The following is a 6,881-nucleotide window of genomic DNA, read 5'->3' as shown; positions in this document are numbered from 1 at the left end:
TTATGAAGGAGGAAGATATTTTTTTGACAGCCAAGCATGCTTATGAACCATTCACTCCACCATAGTGACAACTATATAAAACTATATAGAAAAGTCCTCAGTGAGGTGACAATTTGTATAAAATCATCCGCTCAAGTCCCTATCATAAACTTTCTTCTCACCAGGACATGTGATTTAACTAGTTAAAGATTAACAAACTCTTTTAACCATACAAAGCCAAGCTTACAAGCCACCCACCCTACCCATCTCGACTGTATCCCAAGGGAAAAATATTAATGTAATTATTCTTTTCATGAAGCATGAATAAAATGTCACACAGGATCAAATCAGGATAAACTAATTAAAACCTAAAATGTAACGAAAATGTCTTGAATTCACAATGAGTTCCACTTTCCCCTCTTGATCCCTTTTGGAGGTTGGATAAAACAGGGATAACACATTTGAGACGTAATTAGCTAATTTACTGTGATACAGAAACCTGACTGATTCCTCGCCAAGGATGAGGTCAGCTGATGCCTTATGACTCCGGAGAAACTACAGTATACATCTAATTACCAGCTGCTCTGTCCAAGAAAGTCAACGTCCCATGCAAGGAAGAAGGATTTGTACAGCTCATTCACAATCTGTGAGTCCATGCCATCATTTAAAAAATGAATAGTAACGCTGGCCACACAGATTAAAGTAATGTTAGCTGAACAAGCTAATTTCATGGGTAACGGACGACTAGCTAATGTGCCCAGGCGCCTACCGAATGTTCTCAGAGGTGGATATAGGGAAACCGAAGGATCGAGAAGCTGGATTTTAACATACCCTACATTTTTGTTCTCACGGATGATGAACAGCCGCTAGAGGTGTCTTAGTCCCCTTTCCTTAACCCTTTTTGTTATTCAGCTGAGCACGCTTTTGTATGGGGGAGATCAGGAGGAATAGCTGTGCTACCTGAAGTGTATGACCACCCTCAGCCAACCTTAAACCATTACTTTCCAAGTCAATGGAGAGTGCTTTAAGTAGTATGACAGCGTGATTTCTTCCTCTGTGACTCCATCAACTCCACACAGCGGGATTGTGAGGCGACTGTGGTTGCTACGGCAGCTGTAGGACTGACAATGGCCTCCAGGTTTGCCAAAGATCACAGCCTAATAATACTGACCGTCTTGATAATACTCTGCACTAAATGAGTACTGCAGGGTAATATCAATGCGATCAAAGTATGGAGTGTCTGAGATCCCATTGATCATTGTAAGAAATTATCTAAAAGTCATATTGTATCCCAAAAAACTACAACGCGTTACGCCAAAAAACAGGCCCTCGTAGAGTTCTGCACTCAAAGAAATGTAAAAGTTATAGCTCTCAGAATATGATGCACAAAAAAATATTTTTTTTTTTAAAAAAGTGACATTCTTCTGCAGTAGTAGTAAAAAAATAAAAATAAAATGTAAACATATACATTGGCTAACACTGTAATCAGTCACATGCATCTCGCATGGTGAATGAAAACAAAATGCCAAAAAACAATGTCAGGACTTCATTTTTTTTGTTCATCTCCCTATTAAAAAATCAAAAATGAAAAGATCAAAGTCATATGTACCGAAACAATGGTACCACGGACAACTAAATCTTGTCTCACAAAAAAATAAGCCATAAAAAAACTCTGTCTACAGAAATTAAAAAAAGTTATGGGTCTCAGAAAATGGTGACCAAAAAAAGTATTTTAAAAAAGTTATTTTTTTTTTTACAAAAATAGTACATCATCAAGACAGTAAATACATTTGGTATTCTGATTATCATATTAACCAGCAGAAAATAAATGGTATGTTAACTACTGTATAAGGAATGGTGAGTGGCTTTAAAAACAAATAAATACATAAAATTCCAGAATTACTGCTTTTTTGTTCTTTGCACCTACCAAAAAGTGGAATGAAAAGTGATAAAAAGTCAAGTGTATTCCAAAGTTAGACCAATGAAAACAACATCTTGGCACACAAGAAGCTATGGTGAAAAAATATGTGTGACATTAGGTCTGGTAGTTAAGGCGTGATGATAAAGTAGAAATGGCTGACTCAATCATTCAGAAGAGCTAGCTGGACTTGAAACGTGTTGAGGGAGACAAAAGTTGGGTATTTTGGACTTAAATGCCCGATCCTTTTGTTATTCTAAGACATAAGCTGTTGGCACAGGTCGGTGACACATTGATGGTCTGTGATTATTTAAAGCAGTGCATCGGACAGTGTAAATCCACCCTTACTTTCCACTTTCCGTATAAAACATATACATACTGGGTTAAGCTAAACATTCACATATAAGAGTCTGACCTTCTCGGATCTAATATTAACAACCTACATTCTTAGTTTTTATACACTGAGTAAATCCAGAAATATTGTTAAAAACAATTCACCCTACCGGGGATGAGTTTTTTAGAACATCTGAAGCTTGCCGTTAACTTTCTACTCAATTTGCAAAGGATTTTTTTTTTTTTAATAAATATATGGATTACAGATGTAATTACTGAGCTGTAAAATATGACTGGAGTAAGTATAGTAAAATCCACTATATTTTACAACTTGTACCTTTCCGACTGTAAGTACCGTATAGCATGACACAGAAGATGATACTTGTTCAGGAGACAGAAGGGGTCCAGGGCACTGAACCATTTCTGAGAAGTCTGAGAAGATGGGAACTCCCACGTTCCAGTAGTGTAGGATGCCCACACTAGGAGCCGTGCCGTCTAGCCAGCATCACTGGTAATTAAGAATCAGCTTGACAATGTGATGTTATAAGAGGCCGCAATACCCAACACAGATTCAATAGCGAGGTACAGAGACAGATCAGATTCATTCACATGATCCCGATATAAACCCTTGATGTACTTAGACATGATTATTGTACAGTATGAATTTTTTTTTATTACCAAACCAATTCAATCCAACCATTTTTTATCTATATATTTTATTTTATCCATATTTTGAATTTCTCATTAAAATTTACATTAATTATAAAAAAACCTACTCATTTATCTTTTCCAACAATAGTTGGCCTTTAAAAGTAGTCTGTTAAGCCCTGTGACAAAGAAACTGGTAGAATGCTGGAGGGGAGATATACAGTACGTCACTACACTTAATGGTGTCAGTGATGTAAAACCCAAAGAGCGGGTGGGAGGATGTCCACCTTATCTCCACCTGCAGAGCTGACAGGACCTGTGTGATGTCACACTCATGTGTTCAGTCACATGGGGGGAAGAGTGACATAGTCTGGGGCTTAAATGGCTTGGCCTCAGAGGCAGTCTTTCATCAGCAAGACTGAAGAGAGGATCTCCAGTGGTTTTGTGTCTTGCGGAGGAAAAACTGAACCTGTGTTGCTCCAGAGCGAGATGTTACCCACAAAGTATGGACTCTGTTACAGCATTTTATTTTTCTTTGTTGCCTTCCTGTTTTTGCCCGAAGGGCTGTGTTTGCTTTCAACTTCTAGTTGGTTTATGCTGCCTTATAATAAACCAACTGAAGACTTAAAGAGACAATGTTCCTGTTTTTCTACCTCCGTCTACCGCCAAGTGAGTTGAACTACCACATCCCCTATCTCGATTTAAACAATGTACACATTCCTATAAGGGAATTAATCCCTGTAAAATGCATATAGGCAGTATACAATTCAATCTCAAACTGTACTGAAAAATTATTTTATTGCATTGGCAATTGGGAGCACCTCGGTGCATTGTTGGCATGGTCAAGGGCTTATAGTGCACCGTTCTTCAAGCAACATGCCGCACACCTCCCCTTAGCGTGACTGACGGTGCGGCCTGAATTGAAGCCCTGGTGTCCTGCACATCTGCACTGACAATACAGGAGCTGAACAATCACGCACATTCGCTCACAGTGCAGACACACTCTCATCCTCTTTCCTGTCTGTGGTGCCATAGTAGTGAGTGGCTGCTATGTGATCCTGTGTGAGCTGAAGACAGGAGAGAGGGAGCAGAGTGCACCGGCACTGACACTGTATGCGCATGCTTGTTTGGCTCCTTCGGTGTGAGCATGGACATGCAAGGCATTGGGGATTCAATGCAGAAGCGCTTGGTCTAGGCAATCGAGTGCTGTCAGTCCAGCTAAGGGGAATTGCGTAACATGTTGATAGAGGGGACAAAATGGAGCACTCAGGTGTTGACCACGTCAAGGGTGCACTCAGCAGTGCCCATTTGCTTATGCAATAAAATTGTTTGTGTGTACAATTAAATAAGGGAAATCTATACTGCAGGTATGAGTTACCTATAAGGCTGCCGTCACACTATCAGGATTTGGTCAGTATTTTACATCAGTATTTGTAAGCCAAAACCAGGAGTGGAACAAATAGAGGAAAAGTATAATAGAAACATATGCACCATTTCTGCATTTATCACCCACTCCTGGTTTTGGCTTACAAACACTGATGTAAAATACTGACCAAATACTGCTAGTGTGACGGCAGCCAAAGACTGTACAAATAGTTGAAATTGAGTTTTATGGTGACAAACTCGCTTCAAATTGTCACGTAATATCCACTTATCCTACTTTATCTACTTGATACTTCTCAAAATCTGACACATAAATTAATAGAAGCAAACCATTTTAACAGGAATTTGCACCAGGTTTTTGGCACCTAATTTAAGAGTAGCATAATATAGAGGCAGAGATCCTGATTCCAGAGATGTGTCAGTTACTGGGCTGTTTAGTGTAGTTTTGATAAAATCGCAGTTTTATGAGCAGGAGATTATCACTAGAGAATTTGCAAACCTACTGCCAAGTAGTCAGGCATATTCTTGAGCCCTGTGTAACCCCGCCTCCAGCACTGATTGGCAGCTTTCTGTGCACACAGTACATGGGCAGAAAGCTGCCAATCAGAGGTGTAGGCGGGGTTATACAGGGTTCAGCATTCAGAGAACTGCTAGATCTGCAGCAGATAAAAGAGGGATCAAAATGACAGCAAGCAGACCAGTAAGTGACACATCACTGGGATCAGGGTAACAGCCTCTACATCATGGCTGCTCTCAGATGGAGCAGCAAAATCCTAATGACAGATTGCCTTTAATAGGAATGTCTTACAATCTGTATTTTAAAAAAAATTGTCTAAGGGGTACTTCCGTCTTTCTGTCGGCAACTTCCATCACGGATATTCATTCGATGATTGGTCTCGCCAGCTGCCTGTCATGGCTGCCGCGACCAATCAGCGACGGGCACAGTCCGATTAGTCCCTCCCTACTCCCCTGCAGTCACTGAACGGGGCCCGCTCCATACTCCCCGCAGTCACGGCTCACACAGGGTTAATGCCAGCGGTAACGGACCGCGTTATGCCGCAGGTAACTCACTCTTACTGCCGCTATTAACCCTGTGTGACCAAGTTTTTACTATTGATGCTGCCTATGCAGCGTCAATAGTAAAAACATCTAATGTTAAAAATAATTTTAAAAAAAATAACAAATCATTATATATTCACCTTCCGCCGCCTTTCCGACGCTCCGGTGACCGGTCCATGCAGGCGGCAGGTTCAGGTGCGAAGATTGGTGTGCGACAAGGACCTGCCATGACGTCACAGTCATGTGACCGCGACGTCATCACAGGCCCTGCGAGCCTGCGCGAGAAGGACCTGCCATGACGTCACAGTCATGTGACCACGACGTCATCGCAGGCCCTGCGCGCCTGCGCGAGAAGGACCTGCCGTGACATCACGGTCATGTGACCGCGACGTCATCACACCCTCGGACCGGAAGCTGCCGCCTGAACCGAACACAGGCAACAGAACTACAAGGGGCCCCTCGGAAGGTGAGTATATGTTTAATTTTTATTTTTTAACCTGTGACATACGTGGCTGGGCAATATACTACATGGCTCTGTGCTGTATACTACGTCGCTGTGCAATATGCTACGTGGCTCTGTGCTGTATACTACGTGGCTGGGCAATATATTACGTCACTGGGCAATATACCACGTAACTGGGCAATATACTACGTGGCTGGGCAATATACTACGTCACTGGGCAATATACTGCGTAACTGGGCAATATACTATGTAACTGGGCAATATACTACATCACTGGGCAATATACTACGTGGCTGGGCAATATACTACATGGACATGCATATTCTAGAATACCCAATGCGTTAGAATCGGGCCACCATCTAGTATATATATATATATTAGACATTTTGTAGAGTGTAAAGTAGCCAGAGTGAACAGTGCAAGATTTCAAATTATTTTTTTAAATTCAGATTAAGTTTGAGAAAAAGCCTGCCAAAAAATGTTATAAAAACAACATTTAACATAATAACTTGGCTGAAACAACAGGTTATTTTATAATTATACAACTGAATTTAAAAGTATTGATATTCTCTGTGAAATACCAATGCTGGGGCATTTATAAGAAGTGAACATTGAGCTGTTCCACTGTTATTATTCCTGGAAATGTTCAACAGAATTTCCAACTGGGTGGTCCCAATCAATGGGGAGTGTCTCTACACAATCCAACAAGCAAAACACGTTCATGATAGTGCAGCGCCCCAGAGTCCTGGTCGTTGCAGTACTGTGGCTCCGCCACTATGGGGAGCCATGGTGCGTCCGATGGCACTGAAGGAGTTCATCTGATCACTGTTATTATTCCTGGAAATGTTCAACAGAATTTCCAACTGGGTGGTCCCAATCAATGGGGAGTGTCTCTACACAATCCAACAAGCAAAACACGTTCATGATAGTGCAGCGCCCCAGAGTCCTGGTCGTTGCAGTACTGTGGCTCCGCCACTATGGGGAGCCATGGTGCGTCCGATGGCACTGAAGGAGTTCATCTGATCAGGTATCACAGACACCAATACATTTCACAGCCGGGCCTCCGGGGGGAGCTAAGGGTTCTATTCATTAGGCCAC

General features: G+C 41.6%; 1 protein-coding gene across 1 annotated transcript in view; it reads right to left on the bottom strand.

Annotated features, from left to right (window-relative positions):
* KIF26B (kinesin family member 26B) overlaps nucleotides 1-6,881 on the bottom strand; it is a 521,116-nt gene that overhangs the window by 324,581 nt on the left and 189,654 nt on the right. The window lies entirely within an intron of this gene.

This window comes from Ranitomeya variabilis, chromosome 2, assembly GCF_051348905.1.
Source record: "Ranitomeya variabilis isolate aRanVar5 chromosome 2, aRanVar5.hap1, whole genome shotgun sequence".
Lineage (NCBI taxonomy): Eukaryota > Metazoa > Chordata > Amphibia > Anura > Dendrobatidae > Ranitomeya > Ranitomeya variabilis.
This window is presented reverse-complemented; position numbering and strand designations above follow the sequence as displayed.